The sequence below is a fragment of the Polyodon spathula genome, chromosome 14, assembly GCF_017654505.1.
Source record: "Polyodon spathula isolate WHYD16114869_AA chromosome 14, ASM1765450v1, whole genome shotgun sequence".
NCBI lineage: Eukaryota > Metazoa > Chordata > Actinopteri > Acipenseriformes > Polyodontidae > Polyodon > Polyodon spathula.
The window spans coordinates 33,749,683-33,767,260 of NC_054547.1; the positions used below are offsets into that span (position 1 = coordinate 33,749,683).

The following is a 17,578-nucleotide window of genomic DNA, read 5'->3' on the forward strand; positions in this document are numbered from 1 at the left end:
TAACCATTGGGGTGTTATTAATTGCAACTATTGTTTATGTTACTGGTAAAGTTATTCTTAGAGTAAGTTTGACATTGATAACTATAATAGTTATACGAATAATTGATAGCTTTACTACATTTTAATAGCCTTATTTTTAGCTGGAGCTTGGAGGGCTGATTCTTGCAATGACTTGCGCAAGCATATTAGAAAGCACATGGTGTGCTGAAGTTTTCAGACATTCCAGGATTGCCATCTACCAGCCTGAATCCTTATGGACAGTGATGCATGGAGTAGCACGCTGTCTTATTTATTGAATACTGCAACTGTACATTGCTCACAAAGCTAAGTAAATGCAATCCTTATTCTCCGTGAAACAAGTTGTGGGAGTTTGGCTATGCATTGATTTTTTTTTTTTCTACCTGGAATCTGAACTGGAAAAAAAAAAAGACTGATTACTGCACAGGTACTGTAATTTTCAGATCATAACTCTCAAGACTTTCTGTGCACAATATACTTGGGTAAAAGTAGTCTATGTATGTTGTTCTTATAGCAATAATATTGAATGTTAAAGATAACCTTTTAATATGAAAATAATATTAATAAATTAATTACTTGTTCAAAACATGTATTTTTAAGGAAGTAAACTTTTTCCATTTCTGAATTTTTCCAGTAACATTATACAGCTACAGACACAGTTCTTACAAAAAAAAACCAAAAACGCTAAAGACGTTTTCAGCAAAGCTGCTGTGAGATCTTGATTCTAGCAGATTGTAAGATATCCACAAGATTGCAAACCTTAAATGTGTTAAAAATGTATCCACTGTCTCCAAATGAGGCACCTTGCCAGTTTAAAAAGCAATGGAGTGTTTTTTTTTTTTTTTTTTTTTTTTTTGCTAGCTAGTATTGACTTCACCTTAAATGGCTGTAACAGACTAGGAGAGGTATTTGGCGATGCAGTGAGAGAGTAACTTGAAGCTTTATGAAGTCACAATCACTCCCAAGCATTTTTGTTATGATTGGTAACTGAGTTGATTTGTGACACAAATTCAACTACACTAAACCTATGAGTGTTGACATAAAACAGTAGCCTAAGTATTTAATATTATCTTTAGTATTTTTAGTTTCTTGGCATGTCCAATTGCGCTTATTTTCTTTTTCTGTATCATACAATAAACCATTGTGGACATCTGCTTTATAATAAATCAACTGTGCAAATGTAGACAAATCACATTTAAAATGTTCAGTACTTACTGGGCCCTCCCTGGGCCTTGGTCGTTCAGTTTTGCATGTTGAGAAACAGCATGTAAGGAAGAATGAGAGAAGGGGATGGGGCATGATATAAATATGATCTGAAAAAACAATACATTACAGCCAACTAGCCTGCTTAAGAATTCTACCTTGGGAAATCTAACATGTTGAGGATTTTCAATTAGATCCTAAAATCACAGAGAGATGTAGCAAAACATGAGCTATATTTAAAACAAATCAATAAATAAACAAAACCAGTGTTGTCCTTTTGTTAATGAAAGAGCCTCCAATAATGTATTGCATTAACACAGGGGTTAAGATGCTGACAGTAATCAACGAGCTGTCAATTATTGATATTAGTGGCGCAGTAAGTCAAACAAGTAATACTTGTACAATAGGTTTAGATGCTGCTAAATTTCTTCTTTGTGAAGGCAGTATTGCAGAGTAGTATCTGTCCTACTTGAACAGCACTGACACCGAGACATCAGCCTCTGGTATGGTCCCCCCTGTGGCGGGTCTCTTGTGTCTGATTTGCTGAAAATCATAAGTACTATACAGAATGGATTACAGATCACAAGGTCATGGTATTTGCTGACATTGTGTGCTATAGAAATCCACTTGTATTTTAGGTAAGAAATAAATGGGCAGCAGCATTATTTTTGCTTCTAGATGAAAGCCGGCCTGTATTGTTAGAGAAAGAGGCAAGCTGCAGACTGCAAAACTTTATTGCTGGCCTGACAGATTTCCATCAGTGGCGATGACAAGTTCGTTTTGAGCTTGGGTACTTACAGGCTGCCTCAGTCTCAACTACATAGCAGACAGAAGACCAAAGAATTCTGTGGCTGGTCAGTGAGAAACTAGGTTCATCAGAGAAACACCACACGCCTGTTCCATTCTATTTTCTCGCATCGGTGCTGAATTTATGTTGTGTACTGTAGATACTTCTGCCCTATTTTGCCTGAATCAGTTCCAGTGGTGTAATATTCAGGTACAGAAGTTTAGCAACCCTTGTCAAAGCATTTCAGCCTCGTTCTCAGGCTCAGCTTGACATACAGTAAACTTTCTTTAATGAACATGTCATTTTAGAGTAGTTTGCAATTGTCACAAACTATTTTATCTGTTATGGTATACAGCCCTTTGCTGTATGAGAATGTGTTGTTGAAGAAAATAATAATAATTCCACACAGAAATATACTTTTTTTGTTGAGTCTGAGAGGAACAGGAGGAGCTCTATAAATCCCAAATAAGGAAGCTGAAGCAAGATGATGTTCCTGTTTTCAGAGTTAATGGGGAACAAGGTTAGATACACAGTTTTGTTTAAAATGTAATGAGTCAAATCCCAATACGGTACAAAGAAAACTTACAGGATTTCCGGTATATGAATAAAAGGATTCATGTTAATATGAATACCAAAGCCCTGCTAAAACTAAGAGAATTGTGAGTATGTGGCATGTTTGATCCCTTAATAGTTTGTGGTTTTATTTTTAACTGTTTAAATAAGAACAGTAATTTGATTATTTTCATCTTCTCTTTGTAGTAAGAAAAAGCAAGTGATCTTTTAAATATCTCGATCACATTCATGAAATTTAGCTCACGCTTTACTGAGGGTTTGCTCTATAGATTAACAAAAACATTTGAACCCTTTGTTAAAAAAAACAAAAAAAACTAAAGGTGTTTAACCAAACCTTACTCAGGCTAAAAACTAATAAAGAAAGAGTGAAAAAGTTTAATGAATAGAGCTTACTGTTAAAAAAAAGAAGAAAGAACTGACCCCTTTACATTGATCACACTGCATTTAAAATAGTTTAATAAACACTTGACTGAATAAATATAGGCTGCCATTTATTTTGACTGGGCGTTTCTAGCAGCCCAGTCACCACTGCAAACCTCTCGAGTAACACGTACCGTAGGCCACTCGGGTTCTGAAAAACCTCAAATAACTCTCGCACAAATGCAGCTCTGTCAGGAAGGTAAGCTAAAACTCACTAAACTGTCTTGAGTACAACCATGTATTACCATGTATTACGATTGAGTGATTTAAAGAGTTCATTGAGTAACATTAGTAGGATTTCTTTATTATTAACATGTAGACCTTTCATCCCCTCATTTTTTTTTTAAAGATTAAATAAATCTCTAGCACTAACAGTTAATGACTAAACATTTTCAAAATACCCAAGAAGGCTCATGAGTCTCTCATGCCAAAAAAGTGCCACTGCAGGACAGTCTCCTTTTAATCTCCTCTAACGGGCACTGGGCCTACTTGACCTGTGCGTTTAATTGATATACTGTATGCCACTTTAATTTGAAATGAGTTTCGGATGTATACTGTATATTAGAGTGATGTAGAAACTGTTGGCTTCTTTATTTGACAGTGTTAGTCATATCTCTGTGACATGTTTCAACAGGTGAATTGGAAACATTTGGAAACTAGGCATACCATGCGTTTCTATCAGCACTTCTGCCTCTGAGACAGACCAGTTCTGTCACAGAATCTGAATCCTAATTACATGTGCAAGCTTGTAACTTGCAGCTTCCTAGTATGGATGGATGGATGTTTCTATAAAAGATGGGACTAGTAACATGTGAATGACTTGTTGGATTCATTTGAATAATTAAGTACACACCTTCATACTGATTGGTGAACGCAGCATGAACAATTATGGTTTTTATAGCAAACCAGAAGCTCGAAAACAGCCAGACGCTTACCATTAAAATCAGCATGATGGCGTGATTTGATGTTTTTTTATTTATTAACTGTGTTTATTAACAGTGCTTTGGAAAATTAATGCAGACTTCTAAAACTGTTTAATGAATTTTACTGTAATTAATCGGAATGGGACTGTAATAAAATGGTCTGAAACGGTTGTGTGAATAGGGCCCAACATACTCAGTGAAAAGTTGTATTATCCTTGTAACTTCTATTGGTTATATAGTGGATGCACCACAAAAACAAATGGCTACTATAGGAAGTTTAAGTGTGGAATGATATTAGGAAGATGTGTGCCCCACAGTTCACATTCCATAGTTGTTATCCTAAGGTAATTGCAGTGGTGCTAGTTTCCACAGCTTTTGGTGTTGCACAGTGAAACCATTGAAAAAGTCTTGTTAATTTGCATTGCTGCTTATATTTGCATAACATAGTCAATCATTTACCTTTCAGCATATACTGTCCTAACAATTTTAAAGTGGCTGGCAATAACACTACTTACTAGAAGCTTGTAGCAGTCAGTTCAAAGTTTGCCATTGAGCCAGGACTGAGGAGAAAGCCTTAAAAGGCAAAGAATATCATTTCAGCTCCTGGCAGCCACTGAGGAAATGCTAAAACAGGCCTAGTTTTGCCAGATCATGCAGTGAGAGCTGTTGAGCGCATGTCAAGTAAGTTTATTTTCATAATATTTTGATATTTCTTACTCGGCTGCATTCATTTTCATACATCCTCTATGATAAATGGATGTTGTGTTATACTGTTACTCATGCAAGTTATATGACTGGATCTGCAGCACATACAAATTGGTATGACTAAAAAAATAAATGAACTGGCAATACTTACTGTTCGGTCTCAGCGCAGGGGGGTCCTTGAGACAAAAAAAGCCAACTCATTTAGTGGAGCTTACAGCTCCAGCTTGATTTAATCATTTTAAATGTTGCAGATGCCAGTTTATTACCAAAAGAATGCAGAGGCCTTTACAAAACATAAACCCCTCATTAGTGCTTCCTTGTCTAGATTACAGATGTGTTTGGCATTATCCTCAAATTTCCTTTTTTCAGTTCTGCTCAAGCTGTAAATCGAACTATGGAAAAGCTTGAGATGCCTCTTGGATACCTCGATTGGCTTGTGATGATTTGGTGTGCCATGGGTAAAGAGACTACACTGTACATTGTGTTGTTGAATTACAAAGTTCTGTTTTAACATTTCCGAATGTTGGTAAAAATATCCAAAAATGTCAGTGGTCAAAGGTAATGAGGTAATTATTATATGTTAGGGAGTATTGTATAACATTTCTAGTATTTTACACTTTCCCAGGAGGCTTTAGAGTCTCACCCAGTTAGTTAGAATTGAGGTCACAAAAGGCTAGGTGAGCCCATAACGGTTGTGGCCCTTATTAGGGTAGGATTTTATGAGCAGCTGGCAATAAAGGTTTATAGAAAGGGCAGGTTCAAACAACAGGATGAGTTTTTATGAGCACCATTTTGGATCTCCTGCCAGCTCAGTCATACACAACAGTGCAGGACAGTTCAGTCCAAAATGGCGGCCAACAGGGAAAATAAAATAAAATAAAATTGACTGTTCAGGGTGAAATGAGCTATCTTCCCCTTTTTTAAAACTTCCTGCATTCCATTGAGCACAGTGGGACATGGTATGAGACAGTGCCAGACACTTTCCCTTGGAACAGAGTTTTGGAGTAAGAGTTTAGATGGGTAATCCTTACTGGATAGGGAAGCAGCAGTCTCTGCTAACTTATTGAACCTGATTGTAATTGAGAACAGTCCAAAGTATTTAGTTTCTTTCTCTGGCAAGTTTTGGTCTAATTATGGTAATGTGTTCATGAATCCCAAAGGTATTACAAATTCACTAACCATAGAATATTACTGTATGCAGTTGTATGACCAAAGGTACTTATGTTTGCCACTTTGATCAAATAAACAGTAGATCAGCTGGATGATTGCAAAGTTTTTGGACCTGTTTTTGAATAGTCTTGTCTGTGGGTGCTGTTTGAGTCATGCAATGGTTGCATGCTGACGTGAGCTGCATAAAATGTTCATCCTATACATTTCAATAGTGTGTTTTCATTCTGAACTGTGATTGAGACACGGAAATAAGCCAGTGCTGTTTGTTGAATTTTAAAGCATGACATATAAAAAAAAAAAAAATAATCCTTTTGAAATATTAAGATTGAAATGGAGAAAATCAGGCTGAGAAATCTTGCTGTCGTGGCTACATCTGAATTATACATGAAGCAAGAGTAAATGTGCAGCCACAAATTGACAGCAAAAAACAGACAAGCTTCTCATGGTAAGAATGCTTTCGATTCAGGTTCGCTCATTGTAAAATAGTTACAGGACTGATCAATGTATTCAAGTTTAACAAGTTACAAGTTAAAACAATCCTTAGGAACAGTTTGACATGTTTACTCTTCAGATAACTTATATGCTTTATGCAGCCATTTAAACAAATCATTAATTATTCATATCAATTTGTAAGCAGTTACAATTGCATTTATGTCTGTACTTTTGTTTCATGTAAACACTTTGAGTAATAGATTTACAAATATCTATATATGTCTGTTTTATACTTTATAAACTTCATGATCAAATTCTGTGCACTATAAGTATTATAATAACAGTAACACTTTACTAAACAGAGTTTGGGTATTTCCTAACCTCCTCCACTTTGGATAATAATAACTTCCTAGTTCTAGGGTGGAGATGTTTAGCAAGGTTTAGCTCATATTTTTGCTTCATCTGTAGCAAATGTGCAATTTCTGTTATGGCCTCGCCTGTTGCATTTTGGTACATGACATGTTTAAAAATACATATATGAGGTAATTTACTGGTGCACTATGTTTGTAGGCTACATTAATTTAATGTAATGTTGCTTAATTTAGCGTTGCACGTAGGCTCATTACAAACCCTTTGTTCATAATGTAGTTCTCGTCTTAGTCTTTACGCCTTTTAACTTGGTAGTCTAGACGCAGAATTCTGAAAGTTGTAATTACACCTAATCTAGAATAGTGTCGTTTAAAATAAACATGGAGACATTTTTACCACTGTAGTGAAAAGCATAACTGATTTAAAAATGTAAAAAAAAAAACAAACAAAAAGAAAACATGTAAAAACTCCCTTTTCGTTTCCAACATTCACTTGTAAGCATTGCTTATTTACAACTGAAACTGTGGAATCTGAGCATGCTAAAACTGTATTGGCTCATTTATTTCACAACAAATCTCTTGAGATTCTGCACTCCTAGTTGTGGGAAAGTTAAGCATCTAAGTCATGCCAAACTAAGAAAAATAATTATTTACACATGATATGAATACCCGTTACCAATTCTCTTCACAAGTATTACAAAACACACAAAAAAACCCCACAGATTATGATTATTCAGCTGAGCCGAAATTAGCAGCATCTTAGATTTATGTTGAAATAGAAGCATAACAGACACTTTTGCTAATGTAATTACATTTACAAAAAACTAGTTTTACTAACACGTACTATAAATCCTCTTAATATGTTTTAAAAATCAGCCAGTGGAAGGGTGGAACCATCATCTTTGTCTGTTGTGCCTCAAACATGATTATTATTATTATTTTTTATAGCCAGTCATGGGATGGAAATAATGGTGAAGTCAGAATGGTGACAAGGTCTTCTTACACACTGTATGCACAAATCATGCCCAAGTGAAATAATGGGCAAAACATGCTGTTAAGGCACTAGATGCCTAATTCACATTTGTTTGATTTTTCATTTTAATAAAAATACAATAGAACTGGTATCTGGTTAATTCAGGGATGAGAAACGTTCCCCGAGCAGTTCTGTATGATAGTATGTTTTTGAAGGGGTCAAAAAAAAGATAAATAAATTATATATATATATATATATATATATATATATATATATATATATATATATATATATATATATATATATATATATATATGGATGCTGTGTTGGGGGTCAGGTAGTCTTTAAAAGACTTTAAAAGGCACACAACTTCCATAGCCCCAGCCTCTCAGCAGGAGTCACCAGCAGTTCTGTTATAACAGTCTTAAAGGTTTGCCAGCAATAAAAGTCATAGTGTTTTTCAATATAGAACGTCGACCCTGTTTTCACACTGTGCCTGCTTTTGCTGATTTTATAAGGTCAAAAAGAATATCATAATTAATTAATTAATGTTTGACTTTCTTTCCTGATGCATTTTACACTTCAAACTAGCTCACACAATGCCATGCATGGAAATACCATTTTTGTTCTTACAGACATGTGTCACCTTTCTTACTGGCAGACATTTTAAGGTGTGTATAATTCAAATGCATTGTTACTACAGCAAGTGACACAGATAGGTAAAGTGACTTTGATCTAACAGTTCTTAAACTGCAAGTCTCTTGCACCTGCTCTGTGGTCAGGTAAGCGGTATCCGTGCCAAACAGATAGTGTGCAAATAATAACTGTTTCAGTTTCGCAAGGCTTTATCAGTTACAAGCAGGCAGCGCTGTTTAAGGAAGGAAGCTACAGAATTCAAGAACACTTGTTGGTGCTCTTGTCAGTTTGTACAAGGATTTCGCAGTCCAGATGCAACTGGTCAGATTAGCGTCATACTATAATGACATGCAAACGGGATACGACATACTGTACACAGTGTAGAAGACATAAACAAAAACTAAATGTGTTGCCACTGGTGGTTCATTGGGTTTCAGACCAGTTTAATCTATCAGTGTAACAAGAGTAGAAATAGCGCTTTGTCCCGTGGTTGTATAGTTTTCTCTTATAGGGTAGAGTTTTACCGTTTGGGGCGAAAAAAAGTATGCAGAACTGCAGTCTGTTGTTATGGTAACTGCAGCGAATAACTAATTTGATGTGGTAAGACCTATAGAGTTTGAAGAGTACAATTATTCAGGTCTTTCACAGCTTCCTCTTCAGCCAGGTCATCATCCCCAAAATAAGAAAAAGGATGTTGTAATTAGCCCAGAATGCACTGCAAGCTCTAGCACTTGAGTGACTGGTTTACTAAGTTATCTAAGCAGCCTCTAAGAATAATCAACATATCAATTGCAGGCAGGTAAGACATACACTTGTTTATTGACGTACAATATTTTATTAACCTAAAGACAAATAGGCAATTGTTAACAGTGTATAATACATGTAAATCTTATTTATACAGCTCATTAGATGCTCTGCATTTTTAATTAGGAAACATATGCTTTGACTGAAGTCTTTACTGTACTTTATGCCAATTTGACTGAGAGAACATTATTATTCTCTCAGAATTAAAAGAAAATAATTCTGCTGTAAGGCACAGAGATGATTCATTATTAATGGAATTTTTTTGTTTTAAATTTGCATTTTATTAAAAGAAAATTGAAGTAATTTCTGTTCATTTTTGTGTTGGTGTATGAGGGGTGTGCTTGTGCTGGAGTCGATTTATTTATTTATTTATTTAGCTGTTTATTACTAAATTCTACACTTTATTTTTTTTTTTTAATTATTATTATTTATGTATTTATTTATTTATTTTTTATTGCTTTTAATTCTTTATGAACAAGTTAAATTCAAATTGGTGTAAAGTACATTGCTAGAAACAGAACCAAAAGACTAGGCTGGATTTCTGTTAGTTTGTTGCCACTTTTAAAGTGTTTATACATTTTTTATTTTATTTTTTTCTATACTTTTTTTCTGAAAGGAAAGGAATAAGAACCAATTTAAATGACATGGCAATTTGGAATAATAGCCCCACGTGTTTAAAATCAACAGTGGTAAAAAGCTGAAAATGCTTTCTTTTTGTGGGTGGCTTGACTTCTTTATCTGCAGTTTGAGTTTTATCTCTATGATTGTTGTACATTTCATCTGAGGCATCTTATTGTAGTGTATGACGAGGAGAGGATTCAATCTTTTAATATATTAGACATTACAGAGAATCCAGTGTCAGGGTTGGAATGATAATTTCATTATATTTCCCCATCACGTGGCAGCTACAGTAGATATAGTTGGTTTTGGATATGACCTCTGAAGGTATGTGTAATAGCTCATAAACACTAAAATAGAGGCAGAGGAGGTTAACTGTAGTTATTAAAAGTAAAATAAATATACATTGGCATATTATGTAAGAGCCAGGGCTTATTTTGCCAATGTGTTTTGCATGCTTGGGTTGAATTATTTCTCACAAGCAATACGTATGTATATATGTATTTAAATGAGGTTTCAGCTCAAATCAGTGCAAAGTTTTGTATTTACCAAGGTGCATGTTTCACTTGTTGGGTAGATGTGAGTTCAGATATACATACAGTGGTAATAATTTGCTGGGCCTTGGAAGCAGAGCATGTGAGCGGAGCGGAGCGGGATCATTTTGCTGAGAGCGTGGAGTGGAGCGAGTGAAGTGCCTGAGCGGAGTGTGAGCGCAAAAAGCCTCTGGAACTGCTCCCGCTCCAACGCCTGCTCCAGAAGACGCTTTGCAAAGGAAACGATGCAGATTTTGCAAAGTTCTGTCAATATTGTGCAATCCATGAAATCGCCCTGTATAATTAAAGTTAGCAAAATAAGCAATAACATCAAATTTGCACAGTAAGAGTTTTATCACAACAGCAAAAGCCATTGTGTGCTTGTATATGAACCATGTTAATTGCACGTTTCACAAAGCTTATACAATTAAAAAAATCTTTAACCACATGGTATGTGCAAAAGGGTCAGTGTATGTTAGGATCCCAAGCCGAGATACGGCTTGGGGTTAAATGACTTTTTTAGATAGCTGAAATCGTGTCGTGTTCAGACTTGGGGTTGTCTTGCGAATGATCCCATCGAGGTGCAGAAGATTCACTTTAACCAAAGCATTTTCATTACTTCATGTAAAAGTGAGATTGAATTATTCTCCAGGGAAACAAATAGAAAGAAAACAACAAAAAAAAAAAAAAAAAACCCTGTTATTGCTGTAATAAATATTTTGCAGACCTTTTTTTTCCCCTAAGTATAAAAGTCTCAATTAAAGGGCATTTATATGAATAAGCATATCCAAAGTTCAGATGTCATTATTTTTCTATTTATTTATCTATTTAATAAGATGTTTTTAATTTTTTGTGTGTGTACTTAATCTTTCATAAAAATATGTAGATGATGCACCATAGATAATAGTCAAAATCGTATTATTCTACAAACTAGGACAAGCTCTATATGCTGTTTTTTATTGGGATATTGTTGACAAGAGCGTTATAAATCATCCTTATACTTTTGAGTGCATTAAGGGAAATTTAAATGAGGGGTTGTTATTGAATGCATAACAAATAGTTTTTTTTTAGCTTCTTGTCAGTTTTGCTAATTTGGTTATTATTATGTTATGTGATTTAGATGCACACCTCATCCTGTTTTACATTATTCAGAGTTTAAATTTCCGTTATTTTAATGGTGGTGTTGAAACCAAAAGTAGCAACTGAAAGATTAGTTTCTTGACAGGCTATGATATAAGGCAGTTGAATGCATTGAGCATGCTGTATTAAGAGGATAGTTGAGCATTGGTAATGGGAATTAATCGTTGGTTTTAAAACGTTAACCACAACAATAATGATTTGCACACATTTCAGGCATGTAATACGTCTGTACATATCATACAAATAAGGACGACACTGACTAAACAGCATTTATTTAGTTATTTATTTTATAAATTTAGTCGTCGCCAATTTTTTACCCTGGTTTTTTTTCCCCCAGTTTTGTATTTTGTATGCTGCTGTATCCTTGGCTCACCGCTCGTGAGTATCCTCAGAGAAAGATATCCAATTAATTCAGTTTGCTCATCCTCGCATGAAAGAGTAACCTGTGCGTCCAATGAAAACACATTTACCTAATAATGAATAGAAAGACTGAGCACGCACTGAACAACAGTTTAACTGCAAAAGACATATGGTGCAGAAACATTTGCATATTTCTTGGGAGGGGGATATTTTATTTTAACAGGGGATTTCCATGTCACCGTTTCAGTTTCATTTTAAGATTTAATGCAGTACTTTTTTGGAGGTATGGTTATGTCTGTATCACAAGTCTTTTTACATAAATAAGTAACATTCTGTCCCTTGGGCACCATTGATTTTTGGTTTGTGGCCAATTACCAATGTGAATGTTTTGTGATTTCCACCCCCTGCCCAGACCTGTAGGACAACATGTAATCCCATTTTCAAGGAAAGTCGCCTCTTGCTGTGTGCGATTAGGTTCTGACAGTTTACTGCATGGGTAACTTGTATCCCTGCCGGCTTGTGAGCCACAGTAAACTTTTTTGCATTTATCTTGAAAAGATTGTGCCTTTTAAAGTTGTATTAACTGCAAACTTTTCCTGCTCTTAGTTTGTGCAACTAGCAACTTAAGGCTGCTACCCACCAGGCACGATGTGCCACGCCAAACTGCAGCAATGAGATGAAACCTATACTTTTGATAAGTATATGTCACACCAAAGACAACACGACATGATTCGGGAGTGACACCAGGGCGACACTGGAGCGACGTGAAATAAATAGGATTGAATACTATTTTTTGCTAACAAGTGAATTGACCAATCAGAGAACAGCTTTAAAGCACTTGGTCCAGGGTGAAAAAATAATACTTGCCGTGGAAAAATACCCAAAGCTTTATGACAAAGGTCATTGCAATTATAAAGGTACAGATTTGAAACACAATATATTGGAGTCAATTTTGAAGGAACTAGAAAGCCTGCTATCTATGATTGCCATATATGTTGAAATACCGTCAAAGAAGACACTCATAATTTCCACATTGTATTGTTGAATATGTACCAGTTTTAATCATAGCTTTGTCAATAGCAATTTTTAATAGTTGTATATCTCTGGCAGTTTTCAAACCTGTCGAATCGCCTCTGTGTCGCTTCTGGTGTGTATGGTCATGTGGCTACGAAAGTATCTTGTCTCCCAATAAAAAATTGCATCTGGTGTGTGGCAGCCTTTACAGTGAATACTTCTTAAGATTAGTGTATGACTGATTGAATTCATAATAGCTTTGTAATCGTGGAAATGTGTAAGGAATAGGCTGTCCAGTATTTTAAATGCACTGTCTTGGATTCTTTCATTTACAGGTTGCATTTCCATTTGTTTGTTTTGGTTTCATTGGAAAACAATTTAAGAACATTATATTATTCACAGTTATGCTTAGAATCAGGGCCATAGCTTTTAAGAATTTTAGAAGTAGAGATTCCTGTATGTCCATAGTACACAAGAAGATACCAAAATCCTGTGCTTGCATAACACAGACTACAGGCCATTATTGTCTGCATGGTTAGTCAGGCATGCGCACTGGGGATTGGCGAGGAACTGACAAAGTGATCTCCGACGTAGACAAATGAGTTTTGACTTTCAAGGCGCGAATATGAAACATGATTTATATTTTTCGCAGCTCTGGTACTTCCACTCAACTGCTGTGCATTTGCAAAAAATTCAGATCAAAATAAACAAAGGCTTAAATGTAAAAGGAGCAGCATGCTCAGCTATCATTCTCAATCCGAGAAGGTGTTGCCCTATGTTCTAGTGTCCTCCAGCAGGTATTAGGGCAGTATTGGGACACAAGTTGTTCCAATACTTGTTGGAAGGCAGGGTATAATACAGCTATAATGCAGGCTGAGCTGTTGAACACCCATTAATATTATAATGCTTTCATATTGTTTGTTGTTAACCTATAAAGATGGGCTTGAATTGAATAAAATAAAGCAATATGGTCGATTTGCATTGAATGTGCTTTTCAAATAGCAAGATGTACAATATCTCACATGTACTGTATACATTATGACACATAAGAGCTTTCTAAAACAATCTCAAAAGTTTTCAGTCTTGTTTGGTCACAAGAAATTGTCCTACTAGGTAGAAAACTCAGATTGAAATGGCTTTATTCTGGGCTTCTGGATTATAAATTGAAGTTCAAACTAAACATTCATACAGGCATCAGTGAGATTTCTCAAACTGCAGGCACAGCTCAGAGAACTCAGCTAAAAGCTAGGTCAAAGCCTATATTGAAAGTCCATGGCAACAGAATTTGTAAATCTATTAGTGTTGCTCTGCAGTTCAGAGAATATTGTACAGTATGCTTACATATCAGATGGATTAAACCAAAAGCTGCTTGTGGTGGGGGGAGAAGAGCATTCTGTTTCAGCTGCATCCTCTTTACTCCCACCATTGCCTAATGTAATCGGTGTTTAAACTAAACCTGACTAAGAATTGTGTGGTATGTGTCCAGTTCGAAACCTGGACATGCAAGACACATCAGGCTGTGTCTCGTAAGTACGTTTCACTTGTGCATAGTTGAGAGACCCAGTCTAGTCTAACACATCCAATGCTTCCTGGTTGGATTTGCTCTTAGGGGAGGGGCAAAAACAGGCAGAAACGCAGAGCAGCTAGCAGAGATAAGAGTCTGCAAGGCTATATTCAACAGCCTTTCCACTGCAGCTGAATGTGTAGAGACTGTCAGAATGCCTTTCTGATAATAGCTTGAACAAGTTCATTTTAATTTCTTTGTCATCCTCAAATAATGATTTCCACAGTGCCTTGGGCACTGTCTCTATGGTTTGGTTTGATCTGATGGGGGAAAAAAATGTGAGAGGTAAGTTTTTATTTATTTATATATTTATTTAAATTTTTTTTGCTGTTGTGCCTTTCTGTTTTGGAGCCCAGGGCCGACTGAAAGCTGAAAGGAGGAAGTGAGACTAGGCTGCTTTGGCTTAGGTTATTGGTCTAGGTTACTGTGGTTTACGGTTTCATATCACACACCATCTATAGCAGGAATGAAAACAGAAGGTCACAGCTGCAGATCTGTATAAGGCAGCCTCTTCCTGTCTGTGCTTTGCAGGCAGCACCGAAGCACAGCTAGAAAGCTGTTTTTCAACTGATCAGAAAGAGAAACAGGTGGATACAACAACAGTATCGGTCCAGATTCCTTCCAGAAAAGCACTTATGACACATTTGGATAACAGAGATCAATATTTATAAAGTTATGCGTCGTCCAAATTGAAATCCTGCGAAGACAGCTTATTTTGCATATGGTCCAAATGTGTGCTCTGAAAGGCTGAGTCTCTGCCTACTGCATATAAATTATGCGTGACATGTTTAGCCATGTTTCCTTATATGGCAAGTGCTGTATTTCAGTATAGCATGGTCCTGCCAAGCTAGTATGGCGGAAGACACTCTGCAAATATGCTTTTTTTTAACTTTTTTTCAGTGCGTCATTCGCTAAGTATAAGAAAAGTAAGGAAGGGCACTAATCATTGAGGGAAACATGATGTCTGATTTTTTTCTAGAAAAGTTAATTATCTTATTGTTTATATATAAGTGGTTTAAAATACGGGCACAGGTTTTTATCCCTTAAAGGACAGGAATCTGGCATGGTTAGCAGTACGTCATAAAAGTATTTTGATGAAAGTTTCAGCTGAAGTATATATAATAAGGCAGACAATGTTGTCTCTGAGTTGATTAATGCTATCTTTGTACAAGTTACCTCAAGGCTCACGCTACACTTATAAGTTTATGGTACTGAATAATTTAAGATATACTGGATAAATATATATTTTAATAGAACATACATATTGAATTTTTACACCATTTTATCAGTACCAGAAGGTAAGATTTGTTTTCTGAATTTGAAATACGAGCAAGTTTATTACAACCACACCCACCATCGCAGTTACAGCTCCTGTCTTGGGATGTTTGTGCACAAATATATGAGTCATTAACAGTTACTTTAGACTGGGCCAAAGAAAGTGTTTCAAATCCCCAGCTCTCTAGCGATATAAGTCAGGCTCAAGAATAATAGCTGTCTGCCTGCTCTCCAGGTTCTTTCGCCTTTGTTGGAAGAAGATACAGCTGAGATCACCGTCCAACAGGATGGGCGAGTAAATAGAAAGATCAGAAATATATGCAAGGCCTCAAATTCAAAAAGCGAATTGTACTGCAGAGGTATACTTCACTTTTTGTTAATCACTGTTAATGATGTCTTTGTGGCGACTACAATAGATCAGGAAAGGGATTTATTTTCACAATACAGATGCTTAAATAAACTGACTAAAGCAGTCTACCTGTATATTTGACTTATTGGATGTAAACACAGCATACAATAGCAGTGGCTGTTCTTAGACTGTCCCTATTCTGTAGAACAGCCTGTATTCATATTATTACTTAATACAAAATCTACAGATACATTGCTGTACTATTTGTACAATCTAAACGTAAACCGAAAAAGAATACTGTACTGTTCCAGTGTGGTGTGATGGAACAGCATACTGATATTCACCCAAAATACAAAACGTATTATTTTTAAAATATAAAAAAAAAAAAAAAAAAAAAAAATTGATGCGTTTAAAAGTTATTGCCAGTTGGTAAATTGTAAAATATAAATATTTGATTATGATTAATAAATAAATAAATAAATAAATAAATTGTTTGAATCGTGCAACTTTTGTGTGATTGCAGTACATCTAGAAATAACACAGACCTCTTATTAGGGCTATGGGTTTGAACATATTTTCATAACTGAATTATATTGAATTACTGTTTGGAAATCCTTGGTAAAACAGCTCCACTAGGATAAAGACAAACTGTGCCTGTAATTTAGACGGTGGGATATTTTACTTGTTAAATTTATCTGTTTAATGTATGCATTATAATTTATCATTTTAGAGAATACAGTATGTTTATAATAGTATTTTAAAATCAAATCCAGCATTTTTAATTTAGAAGTATCTCATACACTGCTATGAGGCTTTTAATGTCCATTAACTGCTAAAATGTATCATCACTGTAGTTATGCTAATTTGAGAAATAAATACATCTGTACGCTACAGTTTAGACTGCAAATAAAGGCTGTGCATGTTTGTCAAGGGTTCTGTTCATGCAGCAAGCACATGGTTTATGTAGATGCCTGGCGGCTTCTGAAGTGTCTTTGTCAGGTTTTCACTTACACTTGTTGTAAGACCTATCTTAGTACATTTGTATGTGACAACCTGACAATTGATGCATTGTCTAGAATTTATGTTGTCTGTTTATTGGATGAATCACTGCTGTACCCTACTGAAACTGCGGCCAGCTGTACATCAGTAGGTGTATTCATACGTGACATGACGATGTAATTGCTTCTACTGTATTTTTTTAAGTACTGTGTATAGCCTATTTCGTGTTTTATTTTTTAGATTCTGTTTGTCAGACAACTATTGTTTCTCCTATCAAGACAGGATTATGTTATGATGCTAAGAGGAGAAATATCGTAGCAAGTTTTAATGCTTCATACAAGGGAATTTGTTATTTGAAAATATTTACATAGGCTAACCCTGTAAGCACACATGTTCATTTATAACGAGACCCTATCCCCTTGCCGTGCTAGGAAAGTGATGCTTCAGAGAGAAAGTTGGCCAAAGTATTAGAGTGCAGTTCTTCTTTGTATAACACCATTAGATATTTAAAGCTCAGTAAACAGCCAGGACCTTGGTGTTCAATTTCATCGAAGAGGCTAGAATCTCAGATTAACTGTGGTAAATACGAATGCAGACTGCTGATAAGGGTAGTCATTCTTTTAAAAAGCTTTATAAGTGCTACCATGTGAAAATCAGATTTATTTTTTTACCAACATAAAATTTATTGACCATTCGAAAAAATATTTGGAACCT

The 17,578-nt window shown here is 35.5% G+C and overlaps 1 protein-coding gene across 31 annotated transcripts in view; it reads left to right on the forward strand.

Moving 5' to 3' along the window:
- Positions 1-2,647: 2,647 nt before the first annotated feature.
- LOC121327376 (muscleblind-like protein 1) overlaps positions 2,648-17,578 on the forward strand; it is a 69,331-nt gene continuing 54,400 nt past the window's right edge. For 7 of the 31 annotated variants that reach the window (XM_041271378.1, XM_041271365.1, XM_041271380.1 and 4 more), the window contains exon 1: positions 14,289-14,526. The gene's annotated coding sequence lies outside the window, so the exon portion shown is untranslated. Of the gene's footprint in view, positions 2,668-4,584; positions 4,606-8,693; positions 9,008-14,287; positions 14,527-17,578 lie in introns of those variants that run through there. The other 24 variants (XM_041271360.1, XM_041271368.1, XM_041271382.1 and 21 more) reach the window with 11 other exon arrangements.